Source organism: Oncorhynchus mykiss, chromosome 14 (genome assembly GCF_057628025.1).
Source record: "Oncorhynchus mykiss isolate SJ-2025 chromosome 14, ASM5762802v1, whole genome shotgun sequence".
NCBI classification, from domain to species: Eukaryota; Metazoa; Chordata; class Actinopteri; order Salmoniformes; family Salmonidae; genus Oncorhynchus; species Oncorhynchus mykiss.
This window is the reverse complement of record NC_143035.1, coordinates 4,017,078-4,030,595: the sequence shown is the minus strand read 5'-3', so window position 1 is coordinate 4,030,595 and position 13,518 is coordinate 4,017,078. Positions and strand designations below refer to the sequence as shown.

At 41.6% G+C, this 13,518-nt stretch overlaps 1 protein-coding gene across 8 annotated transcripts in view; it reads left to right on the top strand.

Annotated features, from left to right (window-relative positions):
• Window positions 1-13,518, top strand: part of LOC110488572 (protein FAM13B) — a 77,647-nt gene that overhangs the window by 32,289 nt on the left and 31,840 nt on the right. The gene's annotated exons all lie outside the window — the stretch shown is intronic.

Below are 13,518 nucleotides of genomic sequence, written 5' to 3'. Positions count from 1 at the left end.
TTTGTATACACCACCACACCAGGAGACATCCATGTCTTCATCACTGGAAAAGATAAACGTTTGAGATTGCTGTAATTGAAAGCGTACAAACAGGGTTGTATTAGATTTTTGTATTCGATTTTTTTACAGTAAATGATGATTATTATTTTCTTCATATTTGCATATGTCGGAGCTTTGACCCAATTTTACAACTGGAGTTATTGTCTTGTGCCCGCCATCGGTTGAGACACATGCTCTTGAATACAGGGTGGGTGTCATGTTTTGGCTGATAAATGTACTAAAATGGGAATCAAATAGACATTTCTACTTTCAAATGGTACCACAAAGATGGAGGTCCACACATCAGAGAATGTTTGAATGTTGTAAATGATACTGTCAATCCTCTATAGGAAACCTATTGAAATCATATAAACACTGTACAGTTACTTCATAAAGTATTCATACCTCCATGACTTATTCCACATTTTGTTTTTACAGACTGAATTCTAAATGGATTTAAATTAAAACAATTCTCAACCATCTACACACACCCCATAAAGACAAAGTGAAAACAAAATGTATAATTTTTTAAAATAAAGAAATATCTCAATTACATAAGTATTCACTCCCCTTTGCTATGACTCCCCAAATTGAGCTCCGGTGCATTCAATTTCCTTTGATCATCCTTGATGGTACTACAACTTGATTGGAGTACACCTGTGGCCATTTCAATTGTTTGGACAATATTTAGAAAAACACCTGTCTATATAAGGTCCCATAATTGACCGTACATGTCAGAGCAGAAACTATACCATGAAGTCTGAGGAACTGCCGTAGATCTCTGAGAGAGAATTGTGATGAGCCATATCTGGGGAAGGGTATGAAACAATTTCTACAGTTTTGAAAGTTTCCAAGAGCACAGTGATCTCCATTGGGAAATGGAAAACATATGGAACTTCCCAGACTCTGCCTAGAGCTGGGTGTCCGATCAAACTGAGAAACCTGGCAAGAAGGACCTTGGTTGGCGAGGTGAACAAGAACCCATTGACCACTGACAGAACTACGGAGTTCCTTGGCTGAGATGGGAGAACCTGTCAGAAGGACAATAGTCTGTACAGCACCTCACCAATCTGGATGGCCAGACAAAAGCTTCTCCTAAGAACAAGGCACGTGATCGACTGAGCGCATAAGGCAAAAATATTCAGTGGTCTGATGAGACAAACGTTGAACTCTTTGGCCTGAATGAAAAGCACTATGTCTGTGTCCACCGTGAAGCATGCTGGTGGCAGCATTATACTATGGAGATGCTTTCCATGGGCAGGGACTGGTAGACTAGTAAGGATAGAGGGAACAGGGAATGTAGCCAAGCGCATGCAAATCCTTGATTGAGAATCTGTTTCAGAGTGCAAATGACCTTAGAATGAGGGTGAAGATTTACGTTCCAACAGGATAATGGCCCCCAAGCATAAAGCGAATGAAATTCTGGAATGGCTTCAGAACAAGAGTGTGGAAGTCGCCCAGACTTGAATTCCATTGAAAATCTGTGGAAAGACTTGAAGAATTCTGTGCACTGCCGATCTAACTTAACAAAGCTTGAGGAAATCCGCAAGGGAGAATGGGAGAAAATCCAAACGTGTAAAGCTGATAGACCTACCCAAGACTCAAAGCTGTATTTGCCACCAAAGGTGCATCTACTAAGTATTGATTCAGAGGTGTGGATACTTATGCAAATTAGATTTCTGTATTTAATTTTCAATACATTTGCAAAGATTTCTAAGAACATGCTTTCACTTTCATTATGGGGTATTGTGTGTAGATGGGTGAGGGGAAATATTGAATCCAATTAGATTTTGGACTGTAACACAACATGAGGGATGAATACTTTCTGAAGTACCATATATATAGAATAGACATGTCCAATTAAATTGACCGGCAGCCATCTTTTGTGGTAGTAATTAGAATTGAACATTTCAATTTCAATGGTGTATCAGCTAAGTGGCAGTGGTCTGAAGGGATCAGTCCATTCTATTTCTATTCGGGCAGGGACGATACCGGTATTGTGATATTCGTTACTATCGCGGCAAGAAAACCAAAACATGAGGCGGATTTCACAAAAAAAAGCCCTAATGTTGTAAACAAACATCATTATGTGGTCATTGCAGTCACATTTGTTTATTTTCCATGCAATAGCACACAATATTTTACAGACAGCTGGTTTTTAAAGGACCTAATAGTTAGATCTGCTATGTGTTTTCATTTTTCCATGGAACAAATATTGTAATACTGGTATCGTCCCGGCTCTAATTTCTATGACTTTGAAAGTACACCTACCCTGTATTTAAGAGCATGTCTCAACTGATGGAGGGTACAACACAGAAACCTCCGATATAAAGTAGGGTCTAAGTTACAAAATGTGAATATGTGGTTGTAGCTTATGTGATTTTACAAAATAGTTTGACAACTCTGTTGTTTGTAAGCGTTTTAAATGATTTCAAACTCCAACCTTTTATCATTTCCAGTGAATGTTTTGGCACTCTGACCACTTCCATGGGCAAAAATGTCTGGAAAGTTTTGTTTAAATCCAAAGGGATGCTGTCAAAAAGTGATTGAACTCAAATGGATTTACCCGACAGCCTAGGATATTAGAAATCACATTCACTAGTCAAACTCTGAGGTGTCCTATTCATAGTAACAGGTGACTGTGAAACAATGTTTTCCACCTCTTGAGCTCCCTGCTTGGTACTTTCTGTTCTGTTTGATGACAATTTCAGGCATGGTGGAATTAGATGAAGTCAGCAGATACTGTTACGTAATCATCTTTCATGGACAGACTACGGAAACATAAATGGTATCGTATATCTGTCATGATACAACGGGATGCGTAAGATAACGAGCAGCATTGGTTCCGGGAGGGGACATTTGGCTTGCCTGTAACTTGGCAAAGAGAGGTTGGCACTTTGTTCTCTTAAAGTTCTCTCCAAACCACTAATTCCTATAATTTACAGTGTTACATAACACTATGTGAGAACAATTTATTTTGTCAACAAAAGTTTTGTTTTGTATAATAAGGTTGGGAGCAAAATGTGTGAATCGTTGTGGAAATCTGTTACAGCTAAAGTTAACTACAAAACCCGCAATGCTCTCTATGGACTGGCTGGCTAGCTAGGTAACTTGCTAGCAAACGTAGCTGCACACAATAATACCAAAGTCATTATAAGCATGTGAAGTAGCTAAGTATCTTTTAATATCGCCTAAACAAACTGCACTGCCAATTTAGGAGTCAATCTCACCATGTTCAACCTGCAAATTGATGTGCCTCAGCGTGGAGTTTGACATTCACAATGGCACCATGCAATGCACCCTGGACTGAGAGGCAGACAAATGGGAGAAATGTGTTATACCCTCTGTTAAATTACACATTTCCAGAGGTACTGGTATCACAAAAAATATGATCAATGGCTTATGAAATCTGACTTGTATGATTTTTTCACAAACTAAAAGTTGCATTCCTTTTAACTTCGTGTAGTGAGACAGGCTATATATCTCAATGCTACGTCATACTGGCCAAATTTCTGCCTGCTGAACTGCAATATCTGAGACCCAAATTAATTGACCCTGGGAATCTATAGAACATTGCTCAGAGATCCACAAAAACTATCATTCAAAATGGGTGACTCTTTAATTGAACACGTATGGACTCATAACTTAATCGAGCGTCTGACCAATTACACAAGACCTTAGTTCTGGGTTAACCAAGATTACATAATATGAACGCATGGCTTCCTCCTTGTTTAAGATATACAGTGCCTTCAGAAGGTATTCACACCCGTTGACTTTTTTCAATTTTTTTTTGTTACAGCCTGAATTTAAAATTAATTAAATGTAGATTTTTTTTGTCACTGGCCTACAGACAATACCACATAATGTCGAAGTGTTATTATGTTTTTAGAGAAGTTTACAAATAAAAAAAAAGCTGAAATGTCTTGAGTCAATAAGTATTCAACCCTTTTGTTATGGCAAGTCTAAGTAAGTTCTGGAGTAAAAATGTGCTTAAGTTGCATGGACTCCTCCTGTGTTCAATAATAGTCACTACAAAGATACAGGCGTCCTTCCTAACTCGGTTGCCGGAGAGGAAGGAAACCTTTTCAGGGATTTCACCATGGTGACTTTAAAATAGTTTTTTCCTATCACAGCCATTAAACTCTGAGGATGGATCAACAACATTGTAGTTACTCAACAATACTAACCTAATTGACAGAGTGAAAAGAAGGGAGCCTGTTTGCAACAAGGCACTAGTAATACTGCAAAACGTGGCCAAACAAATAACTTTTTGTCCTGAATACAAAGTGTTATGTTTGGGCCAAATCCTATACAACATATTACTGAGTACCACTCTCCATATTGTCATGCATAGTGGTGGCTGCGTCATGTTATGAGTGTTTGTATTCGCTATGGACTGGTGAGTTTTTTTCAGGATTAAAAAATAAGCGGAATGGCGCTAAGCACAGGAGAGAACCTAGTTGTCTGATTTCCACCAGACACTAGGAGATTAAAACATAAAAGGCCAAATCTACAGTAGATTTGCTAAAGACAGTGAATGTTCCTGAGTGGCTGAGTTAGTTTTGAAAATCCATGGCAACACCTTAAAATGGTTGTCTAGCAATGATCAACAACCAATTTGACTGCGCTTGAATAATGGGCAAATGTTGCACAAACCAGGTGTGGAAAGCTCTTAGAGACTTACCCAGAAAGACTCACAGCTGTAATCGCTGCCAAAGGTGCTTCTACAAAGTATTTACTCAGGGGTGTGAATACTTATGGAATTGAGATTTCTGTATTTCATTTTCAATAAATGTGCAAACATTTTTAAAAACAGTTTTCACTTTTGTCATTATGGGGTATTGTGTGTAGACAGGTGAGAAAATACAGTTAATCCATTTAGAATTTAGGTTATATCACAAAAAAATGTGTAGTAAGTCAAGGGGTATGAATACTTTCTGAAGGCACTGTAGATGTAAACATTGATTAGCCTATGACTTAATATTTTGGATAAATGTTCCATGTGTTTGAGAAAAATATTCTGAACTTTTGAGGAAACAATCCACAAAAAATGAGTAGAATCAAGCCTTTCTACATCTGAATTTGACATGGGAAATGGTTCTAGGTAATTGTCAATGCGTAATAATCATTGTCCGCACCCTGCGGTTTATGAAAAGCTTGTGGAGATGATACAGAAAGTTCCATGGTCTCTGTAACACATTGTGACCATTTACAGCTGTCAGGCCCTTGTGTTGTAAAATGTGAAGGTTACTATGACTCCCCATTCATCTGCTAGAGACCTTTTTTTAAGTGTGAGCTCTTTTTCTGCTCAGATATCTTCAGTATATTTAACCTTTGGAGAAGTGCTCAATGTTCTGGGCTTTGTTGATGTGGATAAATGTGTCCGTTAATCCGTTAGAACAGTGTGAGAATCCTCTCCCCTGGGCTCTTTCTGTTGCTATACTACAGACAGCGGACAGACACCGCTGCCATGACAACACACAACCATTACTCAAAACCATCTGCATACACAATGAGGGACAAGACCCTGAAATGCAATCAGTGGTGTCAGTGAGCTGTTGCCATGGCAATGTGGCTGTGACATGGCAGCAGCAGATGCGGTTGGCGAGAGGGGGAGAGAGAGAGTAACTCAGCGTTTATGGGTTCTGAAACATCTCAGACTAGGAGGGGGGAATGTGGTGTCTTATGCTGTGTTTACACAGGCAGCTGAATCCTGAACTTTTTTGGCCAATCACATCAGATCTTTTTCAGAGCTGATCTGATTAATCAAGACCTTAGTGAAAGAAAAGAGCCAAATTGGGCTGCCTCTGTAAATGCAGGCAAAGACACAGACAGAATATCTATTAGGAATCATTCCTATTCTGTTAGGTTACCCCACCGAGTCTCTCTCTCCTTGCAATTATAACATTAAACATAGGGCATGGAACAATTTTCAGCCAAGGTGATGAATGGTGTGATCTATCTTTAGATCTTTATGGAACATCTTGTACAATGTAATATACCTCCCACCATATTAGCAGCAGGCTCTGCACTTACTGCACCGACTGCAGTGTCAACGTCTAACGCTAGGTACATTTCAAGGGATGTCAACACCACTGATTCAATAGGACCTATTCAAGGAACAGCCAGCCTGGCTGAAAATGTACAGCAGCAACCACTAATTGGTAATTGTAACAGATGTCTTGGTGTTTATAGTCTCTCTGTGTGTACACTGTACATAGAAAACATCTGAGCCCACATGACCTGTCCTGCATAAGAGATGCTTGCTTTGTTTGCAGACTGTATAGAGTACTAGTCAAATGTTTGGACACATCTACTCATTCAAAGGTTTTTTATTTTTATGATTTTCTGCATTGTAGAATAATAATGAAGATATTAAAACTATAAAGTAACACCTATGGAATCATGTAGTAACCAAATATTGTATATTTTAGTTTCTTCAAAGTAGCCATCTTTTTCCTTGATGACCGCTTTGCACACATTTGGCATTCGCTCAACCAGCTTCACATGGAATGCTTTTCCAACAGTCTTGAAAGAGTTCCCACATATGCTGAGCACTTGTTGCCTGCTCTTCCTTCACTCTGCAGTCCTACTCATCCCAAACCATCTCAATTGGTTTGAGGTCGGGTGATTGTGGAGGCCAGGTCATCTGATTGCAGCACTCCTTCACTCTCCTCCTTGGTCAAATAGCCCTTACACAGTCTGGAGATGTTGGGTCATTGTCCCGTTGAAAAACAAATTATAGTCCCACTAAGCTCAAACCAGATGGGATGGCGTATCGCTGCAGAATGCTGTGGTAGCCATGCTGGTTAAGTGTACCTTGAATTCTAAATAAATCACTGAGTGTCACCAGCAAAGCACCATCACACCTCCTCCTCCATGCTTCACAGTGGGAACCACACATGCGGAGATCATCCGTTCACCTACTTTGTGTATGACAAAGACAGGGTGGTTGGAGCTAAACATCTCAAATTTGGACTCATCAGACCAAAGGACAGATTTCCACTGGTCTAATGTCCATTGCTTATGTTTCTTGGCCCAAGAAAGTATCTTCTTCGTGTCCTTCTTTGCAGCAATTTTCCAATGAAGTCCTGATTCACGTAGTCTCTGAACAGTTGATATTGAGATGTCTGTTACTTGAACTCTGTGAAGCATTTATTTGGGCTGCAATATGAGGTGCAGTTAACTCTAATGAACTTATCCTCTGCAACAGAGAACTCTGGGTTTTCCTTTCCTGTGGTGGTCCTCATGAGAGCCAGTTTCATCCTGACTGGTTGCATCACCACCTGGTATGGCAACTGCGCAGCATCTGACCGTAATACCCTGACTACGCGTCACAAAATACATTCAGGAATCTGTTATTCAATTATTGCACCCACACTGCTCGCGTGTGTCAACGAGCATCTGCGTTACCAATGGCTAAAAGTCATTCCTATTTCTGACGCAGATCGCGCTGCAAGTCCTGCCTCTCCCATCTCTTCATTGGTTTAGAAGCAGGTACCCACGTGCCATCTCCTCATTGGTTATACCCATGTGGGTGATTGAAAGACTAACTGTGTTGCCGGTTGTCCTGGTAATACTATGAAAGTTTAGATGCCAATCACCATATAAGTTCAAAGATGGAAAAACCTTGGAAGGAGGATAGATGACTAGAAACGATTTGGTTGACCGTTTTATGTATGGCTTAATTGTCGGAGTAGAGGTCCTTGTGTATTTCAGGTAAATTAACAACCTAGTGTTTATATCCCAGGACAAATTAGCTAGCAACAGTAAGCTAGCTAAATAGGACAAATTAGCTAGCATGTGCAAGCTAACTAGCTACATTTCCATAAATGTTTAAAGCTTTTCGACCTGTCCCCAAATTAATGTCATTGGTTCAGAGTTTGTTTTGATATTTTAACCTGTGTGTCGTGATCGTGTTTGGTGTAGAGGGACAAATAAAATTTATGCACGATCACGCGCGCAGCCGGTTTGGGTCCTGTGTGAAGCGCTACATAGGGTCGTGCGTACTGCGCATTACATCCCTGGGGCCAAGCTTCCTGCCATCCAGGACCTATATACTGCTGAACAATTTAATGAAATGGTCACCCGGTCTATTTGCGTTGTCTTCCCCCCCCCCCCCCCCCCCCCCAACAGCTACTCGCTGTTTATTATCTATGCATAATCACTTTACCCCTACCTACATGTACAATTTTACCTCAACTAACCTGTACCCCAGCACATTTACCCCCTGTATATACTCTAGCCTCATTATTGTTAATAATATTTTTATTGTTTTTATTTTTTACTTGAGTTTATTTAGTAAATATTTTCTTAACCAACAATCCAGTCAAGAAAATAGAGTTATGGGCTGGTAAGAATTTCACAGTAAGGTCTATACCGCCTGTTTGGCGCATGTGACAAATACAATTTGATTTTAGAGCAGGGGAGTATAGGAGGAGGAATTTTCTGCATATGCATTGTTATTTCGAAAGCTCATTATTTGTATTTATTTTATACCTTTGTTGCCCATCTTCAAGGGATCCAATCATTCCGGACCCCACTGTAAAGGGCAGTCCCCGAAAATAACAACAAACAAATCTTGGTTGACTGAAAAGTTGTCTGTACTTTCGACCAATGTGGATTTTTCCATACCGGTATATAGACATACCCTATGTGTTTTAATAAAATTGACTAAATTAATTGAGCTTGTCTGATGCTTTAAACTTACTGTTTGAGAGAAGACTCATAACTCAACCTGACCCAAGCATTCTCCTCCCGCTCCTGCTGGCTTTTTCAGATTCTGCCATTACTCTCCTGAAGTTGCCGGTAATAGCAATGCCAATTTATCTTACCATTTCTACCAATCTGAGTGCCAGTTATGGTTTTCATATGTACATTTTCATGGAACAGTTTATTTTATAATAACGTCTTCCTATCTCAATCTTTGTCATGTGGTTAATAAAAAATGTATCTAAATTGAAATGATACAAACCTAAAGTAACTTCTATTGCCAACTGTCAAAATGGCCTACATGAAGCCAACAAATAAAAGTAGAAAATATCCTGAAGGAAAAAATATGTATACACTGCTCAAAAAAATAAAGGGAACACTTAAACAACACAATGTAACTCCAAGTCAATCACACTTCTGTGAAATCAAACTGTCCACTTAGGAAGCAACACTGATTGACAATAAATGTCATATGCTGTTGTGCAAATGGAATAGACAACAGGTGGAAATTATAGGTAATTAGCAAGACACCCCCAATAAAGGAGTGGTTCTGCAGGTGGTGACCACAGACCACTTCTCAGTTCCTATGTTTCCTGGCTGATGTTTTGGTCACTTTTGAATGCTGGCGGTGCTTTCACTCTAGTGGTAGCATGAGACGGAGTCTACAACCCACACAAGTGGCTCAGGTAGTGCAGCTCATCCAGGATGGCACATCAATGCAAGCTGTGGCAAGAAGGTTTGCTGTGTCTGTCAGCGTAGTGTCCAGAGCATGGAGGTGCTACCAGGGGACAGGCCAGTACATCAGGAGACATGGAGGAGGCCGTAGGAGGGCAACAACCTAGCAGCAGGACCGCTACCTCCGTGTGTTTGCTCAAACGGTCAGAAACAGACTCCATGAGGGTGGTATGAGGGCCTGACGTCCACAGGTGGGGGTTGTGCCTACAGCCCAACACCGTGCAGGACGTTTGGCATTTGCCAGAGAACACCAAGATTGGCAAATTTGCCACTGGCACCCTGTGCTCTTCACAGATGAAAGCAGGTTCACACTGAGCACATGTGATAGACGTGACAGAGTCTGGTGACGCCGTGGAGAACGTTCTGCTGCCTGCAACATCCTCCAGCATGACCGGTTTGGCGGTGGGTCAGTCATGGTGTGGGGTGGCATTTCTTTGGGGGGCCGCACAGCCCTCCATGTGCTCGCCAGAGGTAGCCTGACTGCCATTAGGTACCGGGATGACATCCTCAGACCCCTTGTGAGACCATATGCTGGTGCGGTTGGCCCTGGGTTCCTCCTAATGCAAGACAATGCTAGACCTCATGTGGCTGGAGTGTGTCAGCAGTTCCTGCAAGAGGAAGGCATTGATGCTATGGACTGGCCCGCCCGTTCCCCAGACCTGAATCCAATTGAACACATCTGGGACATCATGTCTCGCTCCATCCACCAACGCCACGTTGCACCACAGACTGTCTAGGAGTTGGCGGATGCTTTAGTCCAGGTCTGGGAGGAGATCCCTAAGGAGACCTTCCGCCACCTCATCAGGAGCATCCCCAGGCGTTGTAGGGAGGTCATACAGGCACATGGAGGCCACACACACTACTGAGCCTCATTTTGACTTGTTTTAAGGACATTACATCAAAGTTGGATCAGCCTGTAGTTTGGTTTTCCACTTTGATTTTGAGTGTGACTCCAAATCCAGACCTCCATGGGTTGATAAATTTGATTTCCATTGATTTAATTTTTGTATGATTTTGTTGCATTTACGATGACATGGCTCTGCAGAAGTCAGGGCATTCATACTTGCGCATTACAGAGCTGTTTGTTGTGAGGGGAGTTGTCAAGGAAGTGAGTTTGTGTTTATACAGGATCTACCGCCCCCCAATCGTGTCAATGCGGAGCTATACAGAGCCCTCCGCATTGTTACAACATATGGGAGGTGCATGGCGATGCGGTACTGAGCTCAATTTGGCCTCTCCGCAATTGTCACCCCCTCCATATGGAGCCTCCCACCACATTTTTGGATAAAGCATAAATCGGCTTTGTCTGGTCCTCTATAATGGATTAGTTCTTTTAAGAGGTTGAATGTATGTGTGTATGCATGCGTGCGTGCGTGCGTGCGTACGCCCGTACACCCATCTCAGTGAACTAATCTGTGTGTATGTGTGTGTGCTTCCATATAATATTATGAAAATTACAGGCCTCATCTTTTTAAGTTGGAGAACTTGCACAATTGGTGGCTGACTAAATACTTTTTTGCCCCACTGTATACACACATACATACATACATACATACATACATACATACATAGATACATACATACATACATACATACATACACACATACACACATACACACAACTCAGTAAAAAAAGAAATGTCCATTTTTCAGGACCCTGTTTTTCAAAGATAATTGGTAAAAATCCAAATAACTTCACAGATCTTCATTGTAAAGGGTTTAAACACTGTTTCCCACGCTTGTTCAATGAACCATAAACAATTAATGAACATGCACCTGTGGAACGGTTAAGACACTTACTTCTTAAGGCTAGGGGGTGGTATTTTCACGTCCGGATGAAAAGCGTGCCCAAAGTAAACTGCCTGCTACTCAGGCCCAGAAGCTAGGATATGCATATTAGAAGTTTCTAAAACTGTTTGAATGATGTCTGTGAGTATCCTTTGAGAAATGAAGAAGTAGGGCTGTCCAGAACGAGGGTCGAGTAAAGTGTACTGTTGTGGTTGAGGCGCGCGACCTGAAAGCACGCTCCATTTTGTTTTCCTCTGGTATTGAACGCAGTTTATTCCATCTTAAATTTTACCGATTTATTTACATTTAAAAATACCTAAAGTTGAATTAGGAATGTTGTTTGAGATGTTTGGATCAAGTTTACAGGTAACTAATTATATAATGTGTAGTAGTCATGTTGTGGGAGTTGGAACCGGTGTATTTTCTGAATCATACGCGCCAAATAAATGGACATTTTGGATATCTAACGAGTTAATTTATTGTTCAAAAGGACCACTTGTGATGTTTAATGGACATATGAAGTGCCAACAGAAGAAGATCTTCAAAGGTAAGGCATGAATTATGTTATTTCTGACTTTTGTGTTGTGCCTGGCGGGTTGAATTATGATTTCCATGTGTATGTTTGATGGGGTGCTATCCTCAGATAATAGCATGGTTTGCTTTCACCGTAAAGCCTTTTTGAAATCTGACACTGTGGCTGGATTAATAAGAAGTTCATCTTTAAACCGGTGTATAACACTTGTATGATTTATGAATTATTATTATGAGTATTTCTGTTTTTTGAATTTGGTGCGCTGCTATTTCACTGGGTGTTGTCAAATCAATCCCGTTAACGGGATTGGCGCAGGAAGGGATCACTAGTTAACATCTTACAGGTGGTAGACAATTAAGGTCACAGTTATGAAAACTTAGGACTCGAAAGAGGCCTTTCTACTGACTGAAAAACAGCAAAAGAAAGATGCCCAGGGTCCCTGCTCATTGGCATGAATGTGCCTTAGGCATGCTGCAAGGAGGCATGAGGACTGCAGATGTGGCCAGGGAAATAAATTGCAATGTTCGTACTGTGAGATGCCTGAGACTGTGCTACAGGGAGACAGGACGGACAGCTGATCATCCTCGCAGTGGCAGACCACGTGTAACAACACCTGCACAGGATCTGTACATCACACCTGCGGTACAGGTACAGGATGGCAACAACAACTGCCCAGTTACACCAGGAACACACAATCCCTCCATCAGTGCTTAGACTGTCTACAATAGGCAGAGAGAGGCTGAACTGAGGGCTTGTATGTAGGCCTGTTGTAAGGCAGGTTCACACCAGACCTCACCGGCAACAGCGTCGCCTATGGGCACAAACCCACCTTGACTGGACCAGACAGGACTGGCAAAAAGTGCTTTTCACTGACGAGTCGCGGTTTTGTCTCACCAGGGGTGATGATTGGATTGAATGAGCGTTACACCGAGGCCTGTATTCTGGACGGGGAGGTGGAGGGTCCGTCATGGTCTGGGGCGGTGTGTCACAGCATCATCGAACTGAGTTTGTTGTCATTGCAGGAAATCTCAATGCTGTGCGTTACAGGGAAGACACGCTCCTCCCTCATGTGGTACTCTTCCTGCAGGCTCATCCTAACATGACCCTCCAGCCTGACAATGCCACCAGCCATACTGCTCGTTCTGTGCATGATTTCCTGCAAGACAGGAATATCTGTGTTCTGCCATGACCAGCGAAGAGCCTGGATCTCAATCCCATTGAGCAAGTCTGGGACCTGTTGGATCGGAGGGTGAGGGCGAGGGCCATTCCCCCCCAGAAATGTCTGAGAACTTGCAGGTGCCTTGGTGGAAGAGTGGGGCAAAATCTGGTCCAGTCCATGAGGAGGAGATGCACTGCAGTACTTCATGCAGCTGGTGGCCACACCAGATACTGACTGTTACTTTTTATTTTGACACCCCCCCCCCACTTTGTTCAGGGACACATTATTAAATTTCTGTTAGTCACATGTTTGTGGAACTTGTTCAGTTTGTCTGTTGTGTAAATATTTGTATGAACATAAGATTCAACATGTTAAGTTTACTGAAAATAAACGTAGTTGACAGTGAGAGGACGTTTCTTTTTTTGCTGAGTGTGTGTGTGTGTGTGTATATTTGTATCTGTGTTTCTTTATTTGCTACTGCTTGACTAAAAAAATCTAGGTTGACCGAACAATCAACCAGTCGACTAATTGGGGTCAGCCCCTAACGCTGTAT